Source organism: Gopherus flavomarginatus, chromosome 7 (genome assembly GCF_025201925.1).
Source record: "Gopherus flavomarginatus isolate rGopFla2 chromosome 7, rGopFla2.mat.asm, whole genome shotgun sequence".
In the NCBI taxonomy this organism is placed as follows: domain Eukaryota; kingdom Metazoa; phylum Chordata; order Testudines; family Testudinidae; genus Gopherus; species Gopherus flavomarginatus.
This window is the reverse complement of record NC_066623.1, coordinates 29,730,867-29,741,830: the sequence shown is the minus strand read 5'-3', so window position 1 is coordinate 29,741,830 and position 10,964 is coordinate 29,730,867.

Sequence of the window (10,964 nt, the reverse complement as noted above, 5' to 3'; positions counted from 1 at the left end):
ACATCCTCTCCCATTTTCTGATTAGTCTGTCCTGGACACTGACGTCCCAGTATTATTTTGTTAAACCTAGTTCCCAGTCTTGCAATCACAGCAACAGCACAGATGAGCCCCAAAAAAGTGGGTTAAAAGACTAGCACTGAAAGTGAGCATTTAAGAAAACAGCCATGCTAGGCAAGCAGTGTGGCTTAAGTCATCTGTTCTTGGCTGCTTGCTAACAAAAATAAGTACTGTTATTGCTCTAACAGAAGGCGCAGATCATTCACACACATCAAGCAAGTGTGTTATGGTAAGATGGCAGAGTTCTGCTGTGAAACTTAAAATACATTCAGGATACGGAATGTCACATGAGCCCTACAAACCCTGAGTGAACACAGCTACCCAATCATTTTTATAGTTCACACACACAGCTGTACACCACATTAAAAATATAGTAAAATATTACCACCCATTCGCAGATCCTGACCCAATTCCCATTAGAGTGAGATGTTTGCTTACTGATGTACTACTTTTTCCATGGAGCCCCTTCATCACATAGAATGATTAGGAGGGGAACTCCAAGGAAAGCCTCTTCCACAGAATCTGGCCTGCATTTCCCAGTTTCTACTGTTCTGTTCATTTTCTCATTATAGTGGTCATGTAAAAAAATGCAAGAAATACCTCTTGTGTAAACCATGTTAACAGAGTGGCTTTGTTTTCCTCTAGTGGTTAAAGCATGCAAAGAATATAGTGGGCATGTGTGTGCGCACAACCACCCATGGATGGCATTGAGCATTTATGGACCACAACAACACTTACTAATGCAAGTTGAGGCTTCAAAATGGGTTGCTGTCAACCAGGGAGTAACATGGACCCGCTCAAAACCCCAATGTACAGTAATCACCTATTTTAAATTCGCTGCTACAGCATTGTTGCTAAATATTGCTAGTGACCATAGATTGTAAGTCCTTTGTGGCAGGAACTATTTGTGGGGGAGGGGTTACAGGGAGAGGAGTGTTGTACAGTGCTTAGCACAGCAGTGCTACAACAAACCAAGCAAAGAATCCCGTGGCACCTTATAGACTAACAGACGTTTTGGAGCATGAGCTTTCGTGGATGAATACCCACTTCTTCAGATGCATGTAGTGAAAATTTCCAGGGGCAGGTATATATACGCAGGCAAGCTAGAGATAATGAGGTAGTTCAATCAGGGAGGATGAGGCCCTGTTCTAGCAGTTGAGGTGTGAAAACCAAGGGAGGAGAAACTGGTTTTGTAATTGGCAAGCCATTCACAGTCTTTGTTTAATCCTGAGCTGATGGTGTCAAATTTGCAGATCAACGGAAAAGGATAAATGGACACAAATCAGATATTAGGAATGGCAATATACAAAAACCTGTAGGAGAACACTTCAACCTCCCTGGCCACACTATAGCAGACCTTAAGGTGGCCATCCTGCAGCAAAAAAACTTCAGGACCAGACTTCAAAGAGAAACTGCTGAGCTTCAGTTCATCTGCAAATTTGACACCAATTTCTAACAAGTCATTTCTGTCTGAAGGCCAGACAACTGTGGAAATCATGCTATTCAGAAAAATGAATGCATAACTTTTTCAGTCCTCATCAGAGGTGAAAGTAACTTAAAGAACTTTACCAATACGCAGGACAGTTGCTCTTCCCACTGGGGCAGGCTCCTCTCAGTGGTTCTTCCAAATCTCCTGCCTCGACCCGAACCTAACCTTGCTTGGCTCAACACAGCCCTGGGCCTCCGCTGCGCTGTTGACCGGACTTTTAATGCCCCAGTCAATAGTGCCGACTGGAGCCGCCAGGGTCCTTTTTCGAGAGACATTCCATTTGAAAACCAGACACCTAGCAACCCTAGGCCTGCCTTCAGAGGAGAGAAAGACCAACATATTTAAGGCCTAGGAGTAGATTCTGGCCAGGGAACATTCAAAGGGCTAATATCACTTGAGTTGGTAGTTTGCCATTTTCCCAGCACATTTAAATAAACAAAAATAAAATCCCTCCCCCAATTCAATCTCTTCCTCTCCAGCCCCAACACTATCATATTGCTGGGATTCTGGCTGGCTGCTCACCCCAAAATTCCCCTTACCTGTCCTAACATGCCAAGGGCTCCAGGACTGAGGGACTGGTTCAGAGGATGCTCAGCAACTTTGGCCTACCTCACTCCTCCACATGCTGCTGACCAGCAGAAAGGCTTGTTCTCCCCTCTACTTGTCCCTTGCTTTGCCAGAGGAGTTTCTCCTGGGCAGGGGCCTGGAGAACCAGTGCACAGAGCTCTAGCACAAGGGTTCTCAAACTTTTTTTTTACTGGGCCCACCCTTTGAAAATATTTCAGGCTGTGCTGATCCCCCCCCCAAAAAAAAAACGATGAGCCGCCCCCTCCTCCTCCCCCCTTCCAATGCCATCCCGCTCTTTCTTCTGCACTGCTTCTGGCAGTAGCACTGCCTTCAGAGCTGGGCACCTAGCCAGCAACCATCACTCTCCAGACACCCAGCTCTGAAGGCAGTGCAATACCATGACCCTCCCTCTACAATAGCCTTGTGACCCCCTTTTGGGTCAGGACCCCCAGTTTGAGAAACGCCACTCTAGCAAGTGGGGCCCATCTGCATTGTGCAGTGCATGCCCCTAGGTGGCATTGTTGTACACAATGGTCTCAAGGTGTTCTCAGCCAATGTAGGAAAAAGTACACAAACAGCGGGACTTAAAAGCAAGCCCCACCTCAGGTCAACTCCAGAAACCACTGTTGTGATTTTAGTACAAGTCTTGCAAAATCTGTTTCCTTCAGCCCTGGCTCCTGGAGTCCTGGGATTAGGTGAGAATCTTAGTTTTCATTTATTTAAAAAATGTTTCTAGCCTTGTTAGTTGTAGAGAAATGCTGGAAAAGGTGGCCCAAGGGTGTGCTAGAGCCTCAGAGGTCAGAAGGAAAAGAATTAGGACCCCAAGTGTATTACATTAAAAGTCTCATGATCTTGGGGGAGCTGGCTCATGATTTTTAAACATTTAGGATTGGCAATACTAACTCAGAGAAGGGAGGACAATGCTGTCTCAGATCACAAGGAGAGTGGAGGAAGTGCTACCTGTACTTTTAGCATAGGTAGGGCAATTGCTCTCCCTTGATTTCCTCTTTATTTTATCCCTGCTAATAAGAATACAGATACTGATCTGACCCTGCAGATCTTTGCTAACATGACCTGTCCATGTGAGGTCCTCTTTCTTAGATGTTCAGCTGATTCTCAGGGTAGCCAGATTTGGATTCTGGAAAGAAATTTTCCTCCAGGTCAGAGTGGCAGGGACCTTGGAGTTTTTTTGCCTTCCTCTGCAGCATGGCACACAGATCATCTGCAAGGGTCATTTGGGCCTAGCCTACCAAATCCCACCTTTAGCAAGGTTTGTGGTGGATTCTCCCGCTACTGGCAATTTTTAAATGAAGATCGGTTGTTTTTTTATTAAAAAAATACAATCTAGGCATTACTTTAGGAAAGTTCTCTGAGCTGTCTTATGTAGGCAGGCAGAGTAAATGATCACTGTGGTCCCTTCTGACCTTAGAATTTATGAATCTCTTAATTCCTTGCCATTGCAGGGGCCTTGATCATTGGTTGCACCTCAGTCTTTCCTATTCTCTGCCTGTGGTACACCACAGTTTGGCCTCCCAAAGATTGGATTGCTTGATTCTAACCCAAGTTACCGGGTTCAACCAATGGACAGCAGGGTAAAATCTAATGGCCAGTAATACACAGGAGGTCAGACTAGATGAATTATTATGATTCCTTTGACATTAAACTCCATTAAATCTATGGGAAACTGACCTGCAAGAAAGAAAACAGCAAAGAACAATATTCCAAAATAAAATCCATCACAGTGAGGCTGTCAAAAAGTCCTAGACTTCCTAGAAAAAAAGTTTCCTACAAAAGTGGCATGTAATATAATAGGGCAGAGATACACACTGTTTACATTGATTACTGCTGAAATTGTTGACTGGTGACAGATATCGTACTTTCATACACGCAATGAGAAAAATAGCTGAATAGCACAAAAATTTAAATCTACTAGGTTGAAATTCCAGAATTATAGATTTTTTTAAAAGAATGTCATCATTTAAATCTGTTTTGATATGTTCACACCAATTCTGATTGCATGCTGGTTTAACACCATTGACTTCGGTGGGATTAGATCTGAGTTATACCAGTGAAAGGAAGGTCAGGGTCAGCCCTCTTTTAACGTAAATCTCCAGGGGATTAGAGCTAGTCAAAAAAATTCCATCAAAGATTTTTCTGATGACTTGTTGAGCAAAAGAAATTTTCATGGAAAAATATCTTTTTTTCAAATACCATTTTCAAAACGAAAATGTTCATGGTATGCTTTTGATCAGATTTCATTGTGCGAACTGCCCCCCTCCTTTTCTAAACATTGTCATTCCTTTTTCAAAATTGTGAAAATGCAGTTCTATTTTCTTGACCTGCACTAACGGGTATTGTTTTGCTTGATCATAATTCTTTGGATTTTTTATCATTATATGTATTATTGATGGGAATCACAAGACCGCATCAGCAGTAACAAACTCAGATTTCTAACAAGTCATTTCTGTCTGAAGGCCAGACAACTGTGGAAATCATGCTATTCAGAAAAATGAATGCATAACTTTTTCAGTCCTCATCAGAGGAGAAAGTAACTTAAAGAACTTTACCAATACGCAGGACAGCCGGGGTCCTGGGCTGGGGGTGGTAGGGGGCGGCTCTGGGCTCCCAGAAGGGGCTGGGCCTCGGGCAGAAGGGGCAGGGTTGGGGCCAGACTCCCCCAGCCACCCTTCAGCACTGCCAGGCTAGCGCCGTCTGGGGCTCTGGCCACAATTTAAAGGGCCCTAGGCTCCAGACACTGCCAGGAGCCCTGGGCCCTTTTAAATTGCCAGACTCCAGGGACCCCCCCCAGCTGCCCCTTTTGCACCCCATCAGTGGCCCTGCTGGTATGGTGCTTGACACACTACTATGGCAGCGCTTTAACGTCAGCAGTATACCAGCCCGTACTGGTGGCCACTTTCTTACCAGTATGTCGTACCTGCCCATACCGGCTTACTTCCACCTCTGGTCCTCATATTGCACAGTTCTTTTCTCAAGAGGAGAGGCCTACAGCTGACAAGACATGGGTGAAGACAATCCAGACATAGGTGAAGTCAGTATCCAACAGAACTAGGATTAAACATAATGTTGGAGGGAATCTAGAAAAGGCTTAAGGGGATAACTTTTAGGAGATAATCTTATGAATACGTATGAAAATATGTTAAGAACAGAACATAAGAATGGCCCTGCTGGGTCAGACCAAAGGTCCATCTAGCCCAGTATTCTGTCTTCCGACAGTGGCCAGTGCCAGGTGTCCCAGAGGGAATGATTAGAACAGGTAATCGTCAAGTGATCCATCCTCTGTGGCTCATTCCCAGCTTCTGACAAACAGGAGGGATATTTCCCTTCTGCATCTTCAGCTAAACTCATGACTCTAAAAATATGAGCTTTTACAAACATTTTCATTTGAAGGAAAACATTCCCCTTTCCTTAAGCCTTAGTTAGACTTTTAGCAGTTTCTATCTCAAATCTGTATTTTCTGGCGAGTTTTAAATATTAATCACTTCCTGTCTCTGATGTTCCCACCACAGGCCCCTGTGATGATTGATCCCTGCACAATAAGCCTGTATAGTACAGTATCTGGTAATGATGTGCTGCTCTGATTTCTTGAAGATGCTGCTCATTTTGTGCCCTGGGATTCATCTACGTGAGCCTTAACCTAGGTGCTACATCACTGTAAATGTCACTGTTGCACCAATTCACACACATAGGCTGGGGAGAAATGGCTTCGCTGTATAGAATTGTAATTCACTGGTGATGTGCTCTTGTGAAATCGCCCATTATTGCCTTAATAATCCTTCCCCAAGAGCATTCTTTTCTCCCAGAAGAATTAAATGTAAGTGCAGGGGAGAAGACCATCCTATGACTGGGAGCCAATAACTCCTGGCTTTTATTGTTGTTGTTGACATTATCCCCTCAGTGGACCTTGGGCAAGTCACTTTTTGTCTTCCCATGTCTGTTTGCCCACCAGTGAGCTAGAGATAAAACAATTTACCTACTTCTCATGAGTGTTGTGAGTGTTAATCAGAAAATGATCATAAAGCACTTAGCAGATGTAAAGTGGTGCTAGGGCCCAGGAGAGTCTGCAGCAGCCCAGATCGGCAATTGTAGGAAAAGTCCTGCCCAGACACAGCTGGAGCATGCACAGTCTCTACTGAGCATGTGCATACTGCATATTTTTCAAAGGCTTATAATTTGGCCGCATTTGGTTGATTTTCATAAGAATGGCAATAGGCACATCCCTAACCCAAAGGCCAACCACCTGGCAAATTTCAAGTCCCTGTTCCAAGCCATGGGTGCTCCAGAGCTGCTAAAAGAAAAGGTCACCAGAATGTTTAACATGAAGAAAGCAAGATTCCCCCCACCACCACCCTTGTTATAGGCAATGGCTGAACAGTTCTGGCTGAAATTTTCCAAAAAAAATGCAGTGAGGCAGACACCCAGGATGTCATATTTCATCCCCCCAAAGGGCTGAAGTTTGGCAAAGTTGTAAGGAACTGAAAAACATGGTCTTGTAATAGGAAGTGTGGGGCAACTTTAATAATAGGCGATACTCTCAGCCCCACCTCTAATAATTTGCATTTTTATTGCAGAGTTAAAGTACATTGGCAGAGGGTGGATGGGAAGCACAGCTCCCTGTTCTAGAGTTCATCCCACTCCTTAGCCAGTGCAACAAAAGCAGTTTCAGTCTACTTTAACCACAGCTTATATATTTTAGGTAAAGCAGTTTAGATCCCCCAAATGAACGGTATTTTACCTACAGAGGGAAAGGAATTAAGAGGACCAAATTAGAACATAGCTGCCAAAATTTTCAAAAGTGTTCATTTCATTTTGGGGGCCCAACTTGAAATTTGAGACTTTTGAGCATTTTGGCCTAGGTCTTCTAGAACTCTGTTTAATACACTAGAGTACAGATCCCCATAGTCAGGTAAGATCTCAGAACACTTAACTCAGTCTCCTGTCCATTAGGCCACTCTGCCTCCTGGCTAAAAAATACATTATTCTGCTTGCCTCTGTATGGAGCATTTATTGAATTGTTTTATTTTTATTTAAAAAATCAAAATAGAGCATACAGTTTTGTTCATCCTGTACATATTGGTAAACAAATGACACACAGCCCAAGCAAAAAATTCCCCTTCCATCTACCCCCAAAACATAGCATGTGTGAATAATAAACAGCTGCATATATTATGGCTTTGTTTTCATATACACACTTAGATATCTATCTATCTTCTTGGATGCCTGAGTGTTTTAATATAATTGGCCAATTTTCTGTGGATATTATTGTTGCAATCTCATGATTTTGCCATTTACACAGGCATATAAAGAGCTGCTGTATAAAAGATTCAATTCAAGCCACAGTTTAAAAGCCTCAATTAAAAGCCTGCTGAACAAATGAAACCTGCCCACACCAAACTCTCCCTGTGAATCATCCAAGGACTTATATAACTCAAGAAAGAGCCCTCTGTTGAAAACATTCTATTGCCAGTTCCAAAAAGCATTAGCACATACCTGATAGCAGAAGTACCCCAGCCAGACTTACCAGTCATGGTGAAAGATGGAGGGGAGTGACAGCTTCTCAAATAATCAGGTCCTACCCCAGCACTTGAAATTGGACCTCATAACCAGCATCTGAACCTGGATTTTGAACAAATAGTTAACCAGTGCAGAGAGCACAGGGCATAAGGGGGTTTAGTTGTCCATCCCACACAGCTTCTTATTTCTTGAATGTCACCAATTTGTCATGCACACTGATTGCCAAAAGCTGGGAATGGATGACAGGGGCTAGATCACTTGATGATTGCCTGGTCTGTTCATTCCCTCTGAAGCACCTGGCATTTGTTACTGACAGAAGACAGGATACTGAGCTAGATGGACAGTTGGTCTGATTCAGTATGGCCATTCTTATATTCTTATTCATTATTACTTATTGAGTACCCAAAGCAACTTTGGTGCCTCACAGAAACAAGAACAGCCAGTCCCTATCCACAAGTGCATGTGTAACTCATACACCTACTGGGTGTGGTGTTCTGTCCCATCTAGTGGCATCAAGACCACTTAGAGAGAGGGAGATAAAATGAGTCTGCTCTACAGCCTTAGCTAACAACCAGTTGGCTTTTAGCTCATGTGGTCCCCAATTCAATTCTGCCGGCCGATGACCAGGGTCTGTCGGCATTACACATGTAGTCTAAATGTGACGTAACCCAACAAGCTAGGGTCATAAAAAGAAAAGAGACAAAGGGACACATGGTTACTGAAGTCAATGGAACATGTATTCATATTGAAAGCTGCAATACTTTTATTGAAAAACATTTCCTTCTCCCTCACTTCCTGTAGATAAGACAACCAAAGTTAATCTTTATGAAGGAAGCAGCTTGGGATTCCAAACATAAGAAGCATCATGGAAGAAGCCACAGACATCAGAAACCTTACATGGCAATTACATGGGGACAGTCATGATTTTTCATATATCAAAACATCCCATGAATGTCTTTCAGGTCCCTGAAATGTCATTTCATCAATCAAAAGTTTGGTTCTTTTACAACCACGGAACACTGGTCCTGTAACATGTGGAATTTGTTCCATGTTTCCCAGGAACAGAGTTCAGTGGAAAGGAGTGTTCAGTTTGATGGACAGTATTTGGAGTGAAGAGAAAAGCTGAATGAGCATAGAAGCTGCCAAAGTTGTTCTTTTGCTCAAAGTGAATGCTACTAACACCTGTTTGGTGTTTCATGCTAAATTCATTCAGTACACTAGATTACAAGAAAGCATCCTCCCCTCTGAAAAATATTCATGTGCTGCTGTTCCATCCAGAGCTGGCAGTAGTAAAACCAGCACACATTATAAAAAGTGTGCTGTATATTTTTGTGTATTCTGTGCCCCTACAAAAGTGAGCCATTTTAAAAATATGGTTACTTTAACAGAGATGCCTGTGGGAGAAGGAAATCAATGTGTCTTTAATTCCACTTTTTCAAACCTTTTTTCAAAAGGTAGAGGTTTAAGTTCTAGTAATAGGCCAGGAATTGTTTTTGACATCAATTCACCTAAATTCCTTAAATGAGATTTTGCCATATCAGGATGCATTTGTGTGTGTGTGAGTGCGGGAGATGTTCCGTACAGCTCTGGTGATGAGGGAGTTGAAATGTAAACTTGTTTGACATTTGGAGTGTATCTTTTTTTTCCTAAGGATCTGATATTTTTAACACAGACCCTTTTCTGGCTTCATAAAAGTGATACTGCACTTTCTCATTGAGTCACAAGATGCCACGTGACCGAGCTGCAAGAAGAGTAGGAGCCAAATTGTGGAAACTAGTTAGTGTATGGGTTTTTTCAGAGATTTTAGGGCAGAACTACAAGGTGATTTGGGGTTTTATAAATATTTGCCAGTGTTCCAAGCCATGCATAATTGTTTGGATCCAAGTCCTCATTTAAGTGAACCCACCAGCACCATAAAAAGTTAGAGAAGTTGTTCTAGTTTTGACTCCTTTCTAAATTAAAGTGGTGAGGTAAAGTTTATGGAAAAGTCCTATGCAATTTATAGAGAATTTTATCTCTGATCTAGAATTACATAGGCTGGTTTAAAACAAAAACTAAAAATAATTTTCTAGATAATTTTCTAATAGATTCTATAGGTTTTTAGGTAGTTCCTATAGGACCTTTTTGGCTTAATATCTGTTCAGTTCTATATATCTTTTCCCATAAGGAAATGTATTTTCAGCTGTTTGAGTTTCACCAACCCATTAAATCAGAAACAAGACCTAGCACACATAAGTGTCCATGTGTCATGTCTTCTGTTAATAGAGATAGAGCAGAGTGACAAAGTTTGGATCTTTCTTCAAACTTCTCCAAAGTTCTGGGTGTTTGAAATTAGGGGTTTGGATCATACCCATCTCTGTTTAGTATAGCTAAATATTCACCTGATAATATTCTGAGCTTGTCACCAAACTATATTAAACTGAATCCTTCAATCTTGCATGTGAGGAGGAGGGAATCAGAGTTTACATTTTTGTCTCTCCCCTCCCCCATATTGTAGTTTTGTGCATGTAGTCCACTCTGGCATGGAAGGGGTTAAAGCAAGCCAAAGAGGCTGCGCAGAGCCCCAGACAATCCTGGAAGGGCTTATTGAGAGCCAATCAAGTAGAGGCTTGAAAGCAGCCTATCCAGGGCCAAGCTGGGCCCTATAAGTAGGCTGCGGGGCAGAGAGGAATGGAGTCTGTCCCTGGAGGGCAAAGGGAGAATAATGGGCTCTTAGAGAAGCACCTAAGACAGAGCAGAGCAGGGCAGGGCAGGGCAGGGCAGGGCAGGATCAGTAGAGGCTGGGAGAGCTCTAGGCTGATGAGTGCCGAACTGGGACCCTGACACAAAGGGACAGAGAAGGTACTGGGGCTATGTAGAAGTGGCCCAGGGAAGTAGGCAGTAGAGGACAGTTGGAGAGGGGCAATAAGAGGCTGCTGCTGGAGGGTCTCTGGGTTGAGGTCCAGAGTAGCAGGCCGGCTGGTCCGCCTCCCCCTTCTTTTTCCCTCCACTTGCCAGTGATGAGAGTGGCTAAGCAGTTTGCTCTGGGAGGAAGGGGCTAGACTGAGGACTGCAGTGAGCCACTGAGGCGAGAGATAGAACCAGAAGCTGCCGGTCCCCTGGAAAGAGGGGAGAGCCAGCGGAGCAGGCACAGCCGGAGGGCAGTGTCCAGAAGCAGACACTGCAGTCTGTGAGTGACTTCGGTCTGACTGTGAGATCGATGGAAATGGAGAGAGTAACGATGGCTGTGACACCATTAGCATAGGCGCACAACTGAAAAAGCTAATTCACAAACCAACCAGCAGGAGGCGCTGCTGTGGTGAGTCGTGCCCTGTTACAG